Source organism: Psammomys obesus, unplaced genomic scaffold (genome assembly GCF_907164565.1).
Source record: "Psammomys obesus unplaced genomic scaffold, mPsaObe1.curated_primary_1811, whole genome shotgun sequence".
Taxonomy (NCBI): domain Eukaryota; kingdom Metazoa; phylum Chordata; class Mammalia; order Rodentia; family Muridae; genus Psammomys; species Psammomys obesus.
Window position 1 is genome coordinate 28,864,664 of NW_026592890.1, and position 17,099 is coordinate 28,881,762.

A 17,099-nucleotide genomic window follows, 5' to 3' on the forward strand; every position below is an offset into this window, starting at 1 on the left:
CATACCTGACATCTGAATTATTACACTTACAGCAACAGTACTGTTCATGGAGATTTGATATAAGACCTTGAAAATGTTTTGTAACGAAAGTGTGGTATCATTGATCTTGATCTCATTGGCTTAGAAAATAAAAAATCCTCTGGATTCACCTCCTCATAGACAGCCACATTCTTTATAGCCAATTTTAAAGCACTTGAAGATACAGATCATGAAGAATGTTAAGCTTGCATCACATTTTTCACAATTTGCTTTGGCTTCTAAAACTTATTGCACAGGACATCTAGAAACATCCTTTGTCAGTATCTTACTCTATATGGTGTTATTGGCTTGTACATGCAGTTAATGTTGTTTGATACCTTCTGATAGGACATTTGATATAATTGCCCAATCCATAACTATTTAACTCCTCTGACAGGTGGGGAAAAGGAAAAGGTGAAATGTCTATATCATAATCGGCATCCTTTAATTCTGCAAAAAGACAAAAGCAAAGGGAAAGAACGGATTGCTACCTCAAAGCCTACCTGTAGGATCAATAGGGATAAGAAAATTTATAGAGTTCTCATGGTTTACCACGTAAATTCAGATGCCATGAATGACAGAAGCTGGAAAATGTCATCAAGCAACATTAGAGAAATGTCTCCCTCTCACCTGAATAAGTGTCGACTTTCCAGGACATATCAGCTTAAATTGTGTGTGCCCAAAGCCCAGAGCTCAGAAGGGGTCCTTCTCTGGTTTGAACATCGCTTTCTACCCTTGAGTTGAAAATTATTGCCAATTGAAGGTATTTGAGCCTCTTTTGTAACCAAATGGTAAACAAATTTTGCATTCATAAAGTAGTTATAGCATTGGAGTAAATCAATGATGGAATAAAAGAGCAAAAGAAATGTGTAGGCTATAAGAATGGAGACTATCTTAATTTGATAGTGTTTTTAATAAAGTCATAATATAAGGTATTATTGCTTTGCTTTGAGTTGACATTGAGTGAGGTTTGTTTATGAATATGTATTTTTGTGGTACTGAGGATACTGAGAATATGAATAAACATATCATTTACCTCCTACCTCATAAGGATGCCAGGGCTTCTTAAGTGAGGCTGACTACTTCCATGGTTTCCAGTGCTCCAAGCAATGCAAACAGCAACTGTCGCCTGTATTAATAACACACACTTTTCTATGCAAAATACACCGCTTCATTAAAGAAGGCCCCTAATGATCTTTTATTGACAAAGTATTGGGAACATAGAAAATTATGAACTTCATTCTCAGCTAGCCTGGAGTTGTTTCTAAAATCAATCTATTGTTCAAACGTAGAACATACTTCAATGGGCCTTTCTCTTGCCCCTCTATTTCTTGCTCAGGGCAAGGCCAATGAGGTTTGAAGTGCTCCTCTAGGTTAGCTGCCTTTTAATCTTTTTAAGACCTTATTTGTAGCTGGAATTTTGATTAAGTTTTAGCCACTGAAATTTGAAATTTATAAACATATGGTAAAGACACAATGAAGTAGTGGCAATAAAACAGTACTATGAAGAGTGAGTGATGTGTGGGCTTGGGACTTACATTTCAGTTATTAAATATCGATTCTAAGTTATGACAAAGTCAAATATACTTTAAAAATAGAAAAGCACTTCAGGTCCTGTTATAAAATGTCTGTAAATAATAATATTTTTTAAGAGTTTACATAAAAACACGATTCAAAATAGCAACAAAGCAGTGCACAGTATTATGCTCTCATTTGTTCCATTTTCCATTTATATTATTTATATTTACTCTGTACACTGTTTCATGATTTAGTCTTATATTTTAATTTTGTGTTTTAATAGATGGTTGAAAGAGATGTTTTTCTTAATGCTGAGTTCCAGATAGTATGGAAAGACCCTGGGATAAGCCAGCCAGATGTTCCTATTGATACACATATGCTGCATGTTCCTTAATGAAAGACAGTGATATGTATGGAAATAACCTGAGAGTTTAAATGTTTGTTACTTCATGACGCTCATCATAATTGGAATTGTCTCCATCATATGAAGTGTGAAGTTGAAGAAAGTGTTGCAAGTTAAGATAAATTGTTATCTTTTGGTTGGAAGGGGTCCATCTTATGCTCCCAGTTATAGGTTTGGTTAGGTACAGCTTCAATTTTGAAGCTACAGGACACTCCACTTTCTGAAATATAGTCTTATTGTTTACAGTTAATATTGGGTCTCCCCTTTGGGCTTGTCACCAGGCAGAGACTCAAATAGAATAATGCTCTAAGACCATTTGTTCTTAATGAAAGTAATTTGTTATGAGCTGAGGGAAAAGTGTCCTTTGTCCTTCTGCCAAAACAGCCTTGTTATGTGTTTGCTGAGGTCATTCAGATTAATGGGAATAGTACAACATGCTTGTAGACAAAGCATTAATGGAATGATGCAAAGTATTTTTCTAGAGCAATGCCAAATACCAGTGGACATGTGTATCTTATTTTCAGACATCTATTAAGAAAAACACTTTAAATTCATTGCTTTTAATTGCATTCTCCTGTATGACATCTTTATGACCTTATTATTCACTTGATAAAATGTTTTGGAAAGTGTTATTTGCTAGGGTGATGGTAGGAAATGCATAGGTAGAAATACCATTTATAAAGCACACTATTATAAATTTTAATAGGATTATAAATAGAACATATATAGTTTATGCTTAATAACCTTTCATATTAAGAACATTAAAGGGAAAATCGATAATAATCTTTGATTAATTGGTCAAAATAAAGAGTGAGATGTGAGAGAGCGTAAGGGATCATCTTGGTGAAGAAATGTACAGCTAGGTGAGATACTAGTACAGCTAGCTGTTTGTGTTCTAATAAGCCACATAGACTGACAATGACAAATATTTGAAAATAAATGTCATTCAGGGGTTTTCTTTTATCAGTTGTGCTTCTTTGGGCTTAGTAACTTCACTGTGACAGAGTCATCCAGAACAAATGAATTTGATCTTTCTTTCCTATGGCTGCATCTGTTAGAACTATATTTCAGGTGCTTTGTCTTCGTTTTCTGTAACTTTGTTGCTATGATTCTACATCCCTCCACATTAAGGGATGAGCGAGTAAGCAATTAAATTAATTGGAATTTGAAAAAAATAAATGTGCAGAAGTTGTACCCAGTCTGGTTCTAGATGGCAATGATTCTATAACAAATGTCCAGCAACTCTTCACAGGAACACACACACTGTGAGAATCACCCTGCACAGCTGTACATGCGGTGCTGTAAAACAGATTCTTCTTTCATTCAGACCACACCTTCTCCTCTCTCCAGTCCTCCAACTCCCCTCAACTTCCTCTCCCTGGATCCAGACCCTGCTGTCTCTCACCCAAAAAGGGCAGGCTACCAAGAGAAAACAACCAAACATGACAAAACAAGATAAAATAAAACAAGGCAAAAACCTTCACACAGAGGTTGGACAGGAGCAAAAGGGTCCCAAGAGCAGGCAAAAGAGATCAAGACACACAAATGCTCACACAGTAAGGAGTCTCATAAAGACACGAAGGGAACAGCAGAAGACCTGGTGTAGAGCCCTGCAGGCTCAGTGTTTGCCACTCCAGTCTTCGTGAGCCCACATGAGCACTCCTTAGTTGATTCAGTGGGCGATGGTCTCCTGGTGACCTCCATTTCCTACAATATTTCCTCCCTCTGTTTACAGGATTTCCTGAGCTCCAAAGGGACAGACCTGATGTAGACCTCCAATTTAGATTCTCTCACAAAACCCGTGACCTACAATCTTTCTTGCCTGTAAGATGTGATGGGCAATAATGGCACAGAACCTGTGGGAGTGTCCAGCCAATGTCTGGTTTAATTTGAGGCCCACTCCACAAGTAGGAATCCATGCCTGACACTGCCTAGATGCCCAGGAAGTGGAGACTGGATAGCGCAGAGACCTAGGGCAGAACCAAATACAACTGGTCTAAAAAGTCAAATTAATGAAATGATTCTTAATGATGTTCAGCCATACTTGTAGATTCCTGCCTTGTCCAGTTTTCACCAGAGAGGCTTCCCCTGGAGGTAGACGCAGAGACACACAGTCAGACTTTATACATTGCTGTTCTTATCATCCTGCTAAGTGTTGGAGGCTTTTTTGTTTGGGAGTTGTTTTGTTTTTTTTTTTTTTTTTTTTTTAATATTGGTGACTCTGTTATTGTGTGGAATTTCTCACCAGTTCTTTTCCTCTGGTATTTACATTGTTATACAGTGAGTTTTCCATGTGAACATTTTGTTGTGAACCTTCTTTTTATATTGGTGTTAATCCTTATGCCGACTTATTTCTGAAAACTATATTGATACACCAGGAAGGCCAGAACATGACATTTAAATGAACTTCTAGTATATATATTAAGTACGTACAATGCTGTTGTCTTTGTGCTTTAAAATGTCTTCAGCAATTATCAACTTGTCATATGATTAAATGTAGAATTATTTAGTGTTTTTAAGTGGCCAGAAACAAATGATGACTTTTGTGTTGCAGTCCTAGAATTTCAGCCTTGTTGCTTCAGTGTGTATTTCTAGAAGAAACATTATGGAAGCTGAAGAGGGAATTTATCATTTTTAGTCATATGGTTCTTTAATTATAAGCTATTTTTTTTTGTGTGTTGAGACTATTCACTGGATTATTAGATAGGATCAACTGTGCTGTTATCCTGGCTACTGCTACAAAATGTCTTGAGATGATCAAATCAAAACTGTCATAAACAGAAAACATACATGGCACCCTCAGACTCCGTTTAAGCAGAACTTAGTGGTACTACTGTGTATGAGGTTTTACGTGCTATAAATGATACATCACAAGAAAATAATCTGCTTATTGTTTTATTCATTAATATAGAAACAGGACGATTCTTTTCTAAGGGTTTTGTTAGAAGTCACTGGAAACAGAAATGGAATTTAATAGTGCTTAGCAGAGTCTTCATAAAGACAACAATAATAATGACACACGCCAGCTAACAGGATAATTGTACTGATAATTGGAAGATGTACTTCCTCAGCTGCTGTGTTTATACTGTCGTACAACAATGTTGCTAAGATTCCATCAACATCCACATAATGCAAATTAATTAATGGATTCATACTGCATCTAAGTATTAGCACATGTTAATAGTAGAATCAAATTATAAGGTAAGCTTGTAAAAATAATACATAACAGAAAAACATTTGTTTAAGCTTGAGGTGATAACATTGTGGGAGGTTTCTTCTTACACTTAGAACACGTGTTTCTAAAATACTAAGTAAAGGAGATAAGCAAATAGAAAAGCCTACCAAAAAAATAGGGAGACATATAAACAAAGGCATTTTGGTCCTATTTGCCTGGCAGTGATTGACAATAAAATGTAAAATCTGACAATTATTATTCTTCAGCACAGATAGACTTAGTCTCTGAGTCTCTCATATTGATTGTTTGAATTAATTAGTGCCTTGCAGCTATTTCATCAGTTTTTAAAATCAAAACAAAACAAGACATGGAAAGGCAAATAAGCCAACAAATTAAGTTTTAATTTTTAAATTATAATTTCTTCTTCCCTTGCTCCCTGCTGCCCTCCACCCATGGTAGTCCTGCTTTCCTTGTTGATGCTTCATCTCTTATAAAGCATTGTGTTATTGTATTAATTTACTATTAACAAACACATCGCAAGTAAACCTGACGCTTGGAGAACATGCATATGCTTTCTTCATGTGGATCATGTTTTATTTTGGGAAGCGTGCGTACATGTGTGGTGTGTTGTGTGTTTGCACGCATGTGAGTGTACATGTGAGGGAAGGCTCGTACAGGGGTTTTTGTGAAGATCACAGGTGGGTGTTGGGTAGCTTCCTCAGTAGCTCTCCTGTTTGTTTATTGAAACAGGCTTTCACCCTGAATCCAGATTTAGCCAATTCTTGCTAGCCTACCTCTCCAGTTTGCCCAGGGATCCCATCTCTCCCTACAAATCATGGGATTACACCAGGCTTCCTCCTGGGTTCTGGTGATCCTAACTCTGATTTTTCTACCTGCCAAAATGCTTCATCCACTGAACCATATCCCCAGCTCTGGGATGAGCAATATGAAGCATCACTTTAAAAACTGTTACTCTAACTGAATCTCAATCTAACTGAATTCTCAAGCTCTAATTTTCTAAGATAGGAGGCAGTGGGTATCTGGACACAGACATCAAGGCTGTTGGACTCACTGTGTGTAATTGGATTGTATGCATCACACAGTCAGAACACAGTTTATCCGTAACCCATGCCTTCTTCCCCTGCATGTTTCATATACAGGTGTTGCCTTACGGTGTTGTTCCTTACGGTGTTGCCTCAAACTGGAGCGGGGACCAAATATTACATAATGACTATTCTAATGTGGTCTGTTCTTTTGGCTGTTGACTGAAATTCAGAAACAGGAAGATAAATCCATTATTAGATTTTTCTTTTCTTTTTCTTAATTTTGTCTCAAAAACTAATGAAAGACACTGTGATCCAACAACATGCAAGAAGAGCCATGAATATAGTTCTTTTCTAATTTAAAAAAAAATTACATCTGGATTGGATTCTCAAACTATTTCTGAAAAGTTGAATTTACCTTACATATGTTCATATTTTATGTTTCTATTTTAGTGGATTTGTAACTGACTAACATGTAATATATATTATGAAAAATTTTACTGGAGTTGGAAAGGGACACAAAAATGTATTATTTAAAAATATTTGAGATTTTTTTTAATAACCAAGTTTATTCCCTTCTTTTAAATCATCCTTATTCCCAATTGGAATTTTTCATGAAATAGAGACTAATCGTTTCTAATTCCCCAAAGAGCTTAAAGCTAAAGCAATGTGGAAAGGTTTCAGACACAGCTCTATTAATGCTGTAATAAGCGTAATTTTTATGGCTCGTTATGCAAGACTGCCCCTGAGTATTCTTTGAGTCTTTGAATTGTGAATTACAGAAATTTTCACAACAGTTGGTGTATCAGCAGATAAATTAAATCTGAATGTATAGGATATCTTCTAGAAGAAAAGTTCAAAAAAAGGGGGGGGTGAAACAGACTCATGCTTTTATATCACTACTATAAGAAAAACTTTGTTTCATTATTTTATTCATTGTTTTTTTTCTAGAATATGTTTTTAATGAAAATAGTCATCTTGGTGTCTAAAATAAAGCGACCATAGAGAATGGTATAGAAGAAGAATTAAAAAAATTAACTTTTCTAAATGGATATATTTTTGTTTTTTTTTCTATACAAATATTTCATGTACTATATGGAAAGATAGAAATTATTTGACATAGTTATTAAATTATTTATTTGTATTAACCATGCTACTAGCACAAGTGTCAATGAATTGCACATAAAACATATAAAATGAACATTTTATTGCACAAAAGTTAAAAAGTGGAGAGTAATGAGAGAAGAGGCTAAAATTGTGTCATTGTGGACAAAGACGTTGTGTTGTAGATCAAAAATGTCCTACAAAATTTTTGTGTTTCTGAATTTAACCAGTCAGTAGTTCTCCCATAATTTAGCTGCCTAATTTTCAGACTGATCCATTCCTTAACCTAAATATTCCCAAAAATTATTCGTTTTCTTGTATCAAGTGACTCAGGAGTGATAATACATCTTCACAAATCTCATCTATCAATGAAGTGAAAACCCACATCATGTTGATTTTCAAAATATAATCTTCCAATAAGCAGACAATAAAGAAGCAATTAATATTGACAGAGGTGCTAGAATGAAAGACACAGAAGTATTAGAGGCTTATATTCTGTAAGACTGAGAGCCCAGTTCTGCAGAGATGTGAAGACTTAGAACAATGCATGGTAGTTTCTCATAAGATTTCTAGCACACGAAGGCCCAACTGACTAGAATAACACAAGATAGAACTTACTCGTGTGACCCACACACAAAGTCATCTAATTCTAAAGTAAACTCTCAAGGTGAAAGTTTACTACCACATTGAAAAGTCAAAAACAGAGGCGATATAGTTACTTCTTCTGATTGTCCAGCTAGTGATTTACGAAGACACTTGTGAGAAAAGTGTAGCTCCAAGATTCATGATCTACACCGTTTTAATTCCTTGTCATATTAAGCTCCTTACATAGAATGTATCATTGCAATTAATGGCTTTTTAGTATCTGAAGAATTTAGGCTTTACTGTTGTTGAGTGTAGACTGCAGCACCCACTGTGCAAATCAGTGTGGAGGTTCCTCACAAAGCCAGAAATAGAAGTATCTTGTGACTCAGTTATACCACTTCTGGGACTGCAGCCAGAGGACTCTACATTCTACTACAGATAAACTTACACAGTCATGTTTATCGCTGCTCTATTCACAATGGCTAGGAAATGAATTCAGCTAAGATGACCATTGACAAATGATTGGATAATGGAAATGTGGCACATATATGCAATGGAATTCTTTTTAGCTGTGGAAAAAAAGTGCAATTATGAAATTTGCAGGTAAATGGATAGAATTGGAAAAGATTATGCCAAATACAGTAACCCAGGCCTGAAAAGATGTTCTCTCATATCTGGGTCTTCAATGTGAGTCTTTAGTTTTCTGTGTTTAACATGGAGCAGCTTTTAAAAACTAGCAATCTAAAATGGGACCGTCTGAGTGTCTTAAGTGAAGGGGGCATAGGACATAAATGATGCGAAAGCAGAAAAAGAAATCACTTTGGGTTCAAGCCAAGATGGGGTATGAGAGAGATGAGGGGGTGGAGGCAAGTAGTTAAGCAAGGTAATGGATGTAAGGAAAAGTCACGTAGAAAGAATGTGTGCATTAGAATCTAACAGATCTAACTAGTTCTTTATTAGTACATAGTGGTTGTGCATGCATACTTACATGCCATATTTCAAGATGACTTTGGGAAAGTTTGATCCACTCATCATTCTCATCTGTGTAATGGGTAGTATATCAACAATATATTATTACACCAATTAAATAAAACTTGTTCATAAATTTTTGAACAATGTGTGGGTTTTGATTAAACCTCAGACAGTATCATGTTCTTAAGAACTAAGCAAGGTTGTACAAAGTATGTATTCTCATACGCCTCAGCTCTCTTATTGACGGCATGATGATGATTGCTGCTGCTTTGAGAAGATGTTGCAAGGCTTAGAGGAGACAACAAATGCAAGTGTTTAATAGTGCCTGGAAAAAAGTCAGTGCCCAATGAGTTAGCCATCATCAACAGTCATCCTCCTGTGCTCCTGTGTCATTCTGCACATCATGGACAGGTGTCTATTTAAACCTGTAGGTACACAATGGTATGGCTGTTGCTATGATATTTTCCTGCTTTGATACTGGTATTAGGAGGGATACAGAGATGGGTTAGGGAAGACTAACAAGGAAATCAGAAATCTGAAGAGACTGAAGTCACAGGGAAAAGCCCCACATTTGGAAGAAGGGCAGAGAATGAGGTTGTCAATCTTCAGGGGGATACATACATTTTGTAGAATGATTGGAAGTTGAGGGTTTAGTGTTAATAATATTAATATAGGGCTGCTTTTGGAATCAACCTGACTAACATTGAAGTTCTCCAGGTGGTTTTGTCTTTTCTCTGCCTAGGAACGTTTATCTATCTATCTATCTATCTATCTATCTATCTATCTATCTATCTATCTATCTATCATCTATCTATTATTCACTTTACATCCTGGTTGTAGCCCTGTTCCTTCTCCCCTCCCGGTCCCACTCTCCCTCTATTCTCTTTCCTCCCTTGCATATTCCTCAGAAAAGGAAGCTCGCTTTCTCATCCGTGCAAGCTCATCAAGTTGCATCAAGATTTAGTTTGCCCTCTTCCCCTGTGGCCTAGAAAGGCAGTCCCACCAAGCAGAAGTGCTCAAAAAGCTAGCAAATGAGTCCTTTCCAATGCACTCCTCATTTCCCTTACTAGAAGACCCACATGAAGACTAAGCTGCCCATCTGCTCCATCTTTCTAGGGACCTAGGTCCAGTTCATGCACAATCCTTGGTTGATGGTTCTGTTTCATCAAGCCCCGCTGGGCCCTGGTTAGTTATCCCTGTTGGTCTTCTTGTGAAGCTCCTATCATATGCAGGTCCTTTTCTCTATCCTTCCACTTTTCCACAAGACTCCCTAAGCATCTCCCAATGTTTGGTTGTAAGTCTCAGCATGTATTTTGAGGCTCTGCTGATTAGAGTCTCTCAGAGGACAACTCTGACAGGCTCCTGTCTGTAAGCTTAACAGAGCATGGTTCACAGTGTCAGAGGTTGGCATTCTCTCATAGTGTGGGTTTTTGGTTGGGCAGGCAATGATTGAACAGTCCTTCAATCTCTGCTCTATGAGCTCTATCTTTATCCTTGCAGCTCTTGTAGGCAGTTCCTGTGAGTAGGTTGGTCTTCCCTTCCTTGTACTAGGAGACTAGTCTAGTTAGAATTAGTCTTCTTCATCCTAAATCTAGCAGGGATATCTCATTTACTCTTATCATAAAACTGAAATATAGGTGCCAGTGTGAGGTGTCAGAAGTGAGTGCGACATGAGAATATGATTTACATACTAAATATTGCCAGATACACATAGTTGAGTAGACTTCTGTTTTTATTAAGCATTTTTATTTTATATGAGCAGGCACAACCATCATGTATACACTTCACTAGAGACTCATAGTTTAAAAAAACATAATAAATATTAATTACCTAGAGATTATGATCCTCAGCTATATGATTCAGGAATGTGAAAAAATATAACTTCTTACATGTATAAATTGTACTTATTTTCTACAACTATAAATTTAGCTGATTATCTACCCTCTTTCTTAAAGTTGTATATTGTAGGATTAGATTTTTCACCAAATCTACTTTATTTAGAGTTCCAAAATACCTCTACCTCCCTTCCACTCTCTCCCCTCTCCACACTGTAATGGTAGGTAGGTAGGAGATTAGTAGGGAAAAGGGCTGTAGACCTCTTTTATCTACTTCCTGCTGATTAGGGTCTATGGGTCTTTAAGGGATTACCAAATTGAGTCTTCAGATTACCAGCAGTCCACTCCAAAGGCCAACACCAAGCAGCAACATGAAGTCAGTGAAAGCTGCAAGATTCAGTTGGATTGTCCAGAGAAGCTTTCTGGAAAGTTCCTTTCTGTGAAGTCAAGTGTTGAAGCACTAAGACCAGCATAACAATGTCGAGCCAAAAAGCAATGTCTCAGTGTGCATGGGCCTCTATATATGTCCCCTCCTCAGAGTCTACCCAAGGATGTTCTCAGCTGGTCAAAGTCACATCCCTCATACATGAGAGCTCACAGCAAAACATCACATGACAAGACTCAGTCTTCAAGGAGACCAGAAATAGCCACTTCACGAATGAACATGAGGGACCTTGTTTGGGCAGGTAGTCAAGGAGAGATCATTAACATTGCACATTCTTGACTGTGTGTATGTAGAAATCTGTAGCATTTTATAAATAACCATACTGTTCATCACATAATCAGATTGCGTAATAAAGAAAATGCTGACAATAATTATAACAGAACAACAAATCAAAAAATATTACTCATGAGGTACCTCAGTGTATTGTAATATATATATATATATATATATTTTTTGGTCTTTCAGTATTCTATAATAGCTTTCTGTCATGCCAGACAAACAATGGAGATGTATGGAGAAAGCATGCTATCTGGTGCCAAACTATGAGGCATCCAATTGCTGCAACAACATTTACTGTCCCTCTGAAATGAAGGAAACCCCAAAGTAAGATAACTATTGACATTGACATTGTTCAGATTTTGCTGGGATCTACAGCAGACTTTGTAGTATTCTTGGTCCTTATATGCCTTTCCACAATGGTCCTGAGTCGTAGATGTAGGGACTGTGTTGCAGATGTATCCACTGGATTCAGCTCCTCACAACCTATTGACTTCTGCCTTGTATCCAGTTGTGGTTTTCTGTGATGACTCTATTTTCTGTAAAGAAAATATTTTGATGATGGGTGATAACTATATTTATTTGTGGGTATAAGGATAAGACTTAAAATGCAATTCAGAATCATGTTGTTCCAACAACCTGGTAATACATATTTTCTTCTAAGATTCATGACCTCACTAGCCTCAGGCAGTTGTCTAGGTTTCTAGTACCAGGAAAGATTCGTTTTCTTTTGAGTAGGCTTTTAGCCCAATTATAGAGAAATTGGTTACCACCAATATGTGAGTGCCACTTTTTGTAACTTTATGGTTATGATAGTCACCTGAATTCCCTTGGCCAGACACTCAAAAGGTTTCCTGTGGTTAGTGCTGGGTTTTCATCAGTGTATAGTACTTATGGGAAGCCCAAGTGGCATAATTTCATTTAAGGTGTGTGTGTGTGTGTGTGTGTGTGTGTGTGTTTGTCTGTACCATGTTTATATACATTGTCCTAGTCACTGTTCTATGCTATGAAAAGACTCCATAAACAAAGCAAACTTTAAAAGTAAGCATTTAAATGCTGAGTTCCTCACAGTTTCAGAAGGTTAGTCCATGGCCATCATGTAAGAATGCACAGTAGCAGGCAGGCAGGAATACCACTGGAGCAGTACTGAGCTCTTACAGCTTATCTAAAAATGGAGGCAGAGACAGCCAAACTGTTTCAGGCTTGGACATTTGAAACCTCAAGTCCAATCCTAGTGATATACCTTTTCCAACAAAGACACACCTCCTAATCCTTTTCAAACAGTTCAGCAAGTGGGAATCAAATATTCACATATATGAGCCCGTGGGGACCATTTTCGTTCGAACCACCACATACATTTTATATATAATTTTAAATAAATGCAATATTATCTTATTCCTTTAGGTTTATTAAATAACTTTTGTGTTAATTGTCCCTCTCCCTTCCTTTTCCTTTTGTATTGACCTCCATTTACTCTTCCTAGTTAAAATCTTTCTCTGCATTTTTTTTTTTTTACTTTTCCCTTACATATAACCTGTATCCTATTAGCTCCTCCTCAAGCTTCCTCCTGCCCTGTGTCTCTTTATACTTTCCTTGTTTCTGCAGTTACTCTTATATAATTACATCAGAATATTTGGAGCTAGAAATCACAGATGAGAGAGAATATGTGGCATTTGTGTTTCAGTTCCTGGGTTACAACACCTAATATAATATATTCTAGATCCATCCATTTACCTGCAAATTTCATTTTTCTTTCCAGCTGAACAGTACACTGTTGTGTACAAGGCCATATTTTTGTTATGGATTCATCTGCTGAAGGACGCTAGGTTGTTTGCATTCCCTTGTTATTGTGGCTAGGGAGGCAAAAAGCTAGGAAAGAATCCATGGGGTAGGATCTAGAGTCTATTGGTCGTACATGAATGAGTAATATATCTGGGTCTTATGGTGGTTTTATTTTTTATTATCTCTCAATACTGATTTACACAGTGGCTGTACTAGTTTGAATACATGCATTTCTTAACCTTCTGTTTTTGTCTTTATTAATATTCCTCTGTTTTTTTTTTCTTTTTCCTGGAGATTTTTATGCTTTTAAAGCAAAGTCAGAGAGAATCGGTGATAATGTTCACAAGTAGATGGAGGGGAACTATTTAATAACATTTATCAGTTCTTTATAATAAAATTAGGCAGAGAAGGAATATACTTCACATGCTACAAAAAAAAAAGTATTGTGGGGAACAAACCTATAGCTGACATTCCAAGTGAGGAAAAACTGAGAATATTTTCTTTCAGAAAAGTAGCAAGACAAAGACCTATTATCATCTTTCTTACTCAATATATTACCAGGAAGTTCAGCAGAGAAATAAAGAAAGATGAAGACATGAATTCGGTGGCTGACTCTTTGATTACCTCCCCATGAGTATTTGGGGCAGCCTTACCAGGCCACAGAGGAAGACAATGCAGCCAGTCCTGTTGATACCTGATAGGCTAGGGTCAGATGGAGGGGAAGGAGGACCTCCCCTACCAGTGGACTGGGGAAGAAGCATGGGAGGAGAAGAGCGAGGCAGGGAGGGCGGGATTGGGAGGGGATGAGAGAGGAGTCTACAGCTGGGATACAAGGTGAATAAATTGTAATAAATAAAAATTAAAAAAAATAAATTAAATGTACAATGATAAGTAAAGAATAAAAAACAGGAACTCAGATCATCTCTATTTGCTAAGAGTATGATTCTATATACAGAAAATAATAGGTTTCTCTAAAAGTATTAGAAGTAGATAAAGTAAAATAACACTAAACAAAATCAGTGCACAGAGTTCAGCAGCTTTCTGTGTACCAACAACGAAATCATTTAGAAAGTAAAACAGGGAAGCAGTATCATTCATGTTATCCATGAAGAATGAAATAAAAACAAACAAACAAACAAACATGAATACATCCAAGCACTAAAAGTCCTCTATAGGAAAACATGAAAGACAAAGGTAAAAAATGAATTGGAGAGACATTGGAAGTAGAGTGGATTGTATATTTGGAGAATTGACATGGAAAGAGTACTTATTCTACTCAAAGCCTCTTATATAGTCACTGCAAATGCCATCATCATACCAATGCCTTTTTTCAGAGAGCTAGAAAATAGCTTCTAAAATGTGCGTGGAAGGATTAAAGATCCAAGTAGCCAACAAAATTCTGATCTAAAAAGAGCAAAATTCAGAAGAACATTGTCTTTTATGCTTTCAGAATTAAAAGTCAATCAAGGACATATTTTCCTAAAAAAAAAAAAAAAAGTAAATATGCTAGTAAATGTCTATGTTGAAGTTCTGAACACTTTTTCATACTGAAATACGATAAATTTTAATAATTTAAAAAGAGGTTCCTCGAGTTCATTACCAAAGGATATGATGATTGAATACCTCAGCAAGAGAGCAGAAGGAATGGAGTCCCCTCCCTTTCCAGAAAAGAGTGATGTCTTGGGAGAAGTATATGTAATTCCCAGGATTGTAAAATAAACCTCTAAGACCAGTTACAGCATGTAACATTTGCAAGTCTCCTCTTCCTTGTAATTCCCACTCCTGACTCGCTTGTCTTGAATGAATCATGAGAGTAAGAATTGGGTATTAATCCACTACTTTGTGCAAACATAATAGCTGAAAATGTATAAAAACAAAAGCAATTTTATATTGGATATTCTTGGAAAGTTGGCTATTTGAAACTATGTTTGAAGCATTCCTTTTATTTGTTTATTCCTTTTGGGAAAAAAAAATGTGTTCTTGATTGACTACCAAACACATACAAAGTTCTTGTTCACTGGGCTCCAGTGTGCGTGCTTTATGTGGATGTAAAAGGACAGCTCTTGGGAGGCCTTTCTCTCCAGCCATTGGGTTATCAGGTCTGTGTGCAAGTGTGCTGAGCCTTCTTACCAGGGCTGTTTTTGAATACTTGAATATTTTGGGTCTGTTTAATTTTCAAGATGTTGCATAGTTGAGCACAGCCACCACACTGTTCTTTGTGTAAAAGAGACGATAGTACTGGATAGTTCTTTGGGAGTAAGCAAAATAGACTCTAGCAAAGAACTCATATAAAACTTGAGATGTATTCTGCCTAGGCACACTAGCTTACAGGAAAGAATGAGAAGAACAGAAGGTAATTTCAGCGAAAGTTCTGGACTCAAACCAGGAGGAGCTTATGAATGAAACATATCCTGCTTATATCTCTCAATTTAGATAATTTTGCTGATGCCACATCTATTATATAATTTATTATATTTAAAAATCCTGAGAAAAATTTTGAATTTACCAAGTATTTGGTATCATATGTATTTGAAAACTGTCTCTAATTTTAGGGTTTTCCTCTTTTTTTTTCTTCATACGCCATAGAAAAATATAATACAGTTTTATTTTAGTTTCTCTTTTTTTTTCTCAATCATGGTTTTTCAGTCTTTATGCTATTTATATATTGTTATAAGGAATTCATTGTTGCTGGACGCTCTCTTGTGTATTTCAGAACTTTAGCATCTCTTCGGACCTCCACCTAACGCAGCGGTGGTAGCAATTATTTCTCCATTTGTTTCCTGTTTCCTGTATATTGCCAAATACTGTGGGGGGAGAAAGATTGTGTCTGGCAGAAAACCACAGGATAAGCCTTCAAAACTATTACAGGTGATGTTACTTTAGCTATTATACAGTCTAACACTATTATATAGTTTTTATTTTAATTATGTGGGGACTGAAGTTTTGAGACTATCTAACATGCTAGTAATCCATCCCTGATCTAACTAACACATGTGCTAATATAACCGCTTACACAGACAGGGAAAGCACAGTGGATGATGGCTTTCTTACCTTGTTCTGTGTTAGCTAAAGCATCTGGCAGTTGGCTCTGTTTCTCAGCATGGCTTCTTCACCCAAAGACACAGACTTTAATAGTTGATATTACTGGGACCACCAGCTTCTCAGAAGAACATAACAGGGAAATGTTTATCCATGGAATGGTAGTTAAAGCTCCTAGACTATGGAACACTTGAATCTTTCGTGCTAAGTCAAGTCATGTATCTAAGATGTAAGTCAATAGAGCGGTAAAATTCAGTCTCTTAGGAAGACATCGAAAGTGAAAGCAGTGAGTATTTGAGAACAGTAATTTCTTCTACTGTGAATGAAATCCTTCCTTGGTGTTGCAGGATGAGACTTTGTTCTTCTGGGCAGAATATTCTATTTCCCTTTTGGATATAGAACTCCTCACCATTCATTTATTATTCTGGAAAGAGGGAGATGTTTTGGGAGAAATGAAGTGCAGGGTAACAGGAGTTACACAGAAAGAAAGAAACCTCTTATTTGGACAGTGTACTATTTGAGCATGGAATCTGAGGCACAATGCTTTAATGTGCAGAAATTGCCCTCTGCTTCATAGAAATTAATCAAGAAATAAGCAGAGCTTCTGGGAACTGCCAGGAAATCTGAGCTGGAAACCCTGAGTGGGCTTCCCAAATACCAGTGTTAAGTAACTTCATATTATATGACATTCCCATGTCTTTGGGGTAGTTCTTTAAAACTGGTCTGGCTCTGCTTGGATTGATTAAGTGGATACTAAGTAACAATTTCCTATGAAATGTAAGAAAGAAAAGACTTGGATCTTCTGAGATGTATGGTCTCTGGATGAACTACTCCGCCTTGCCATAGTATGTAGACAACCACAGATGATGTACTGGTAAATGAGTGTTTGATTTCTTATAATCCT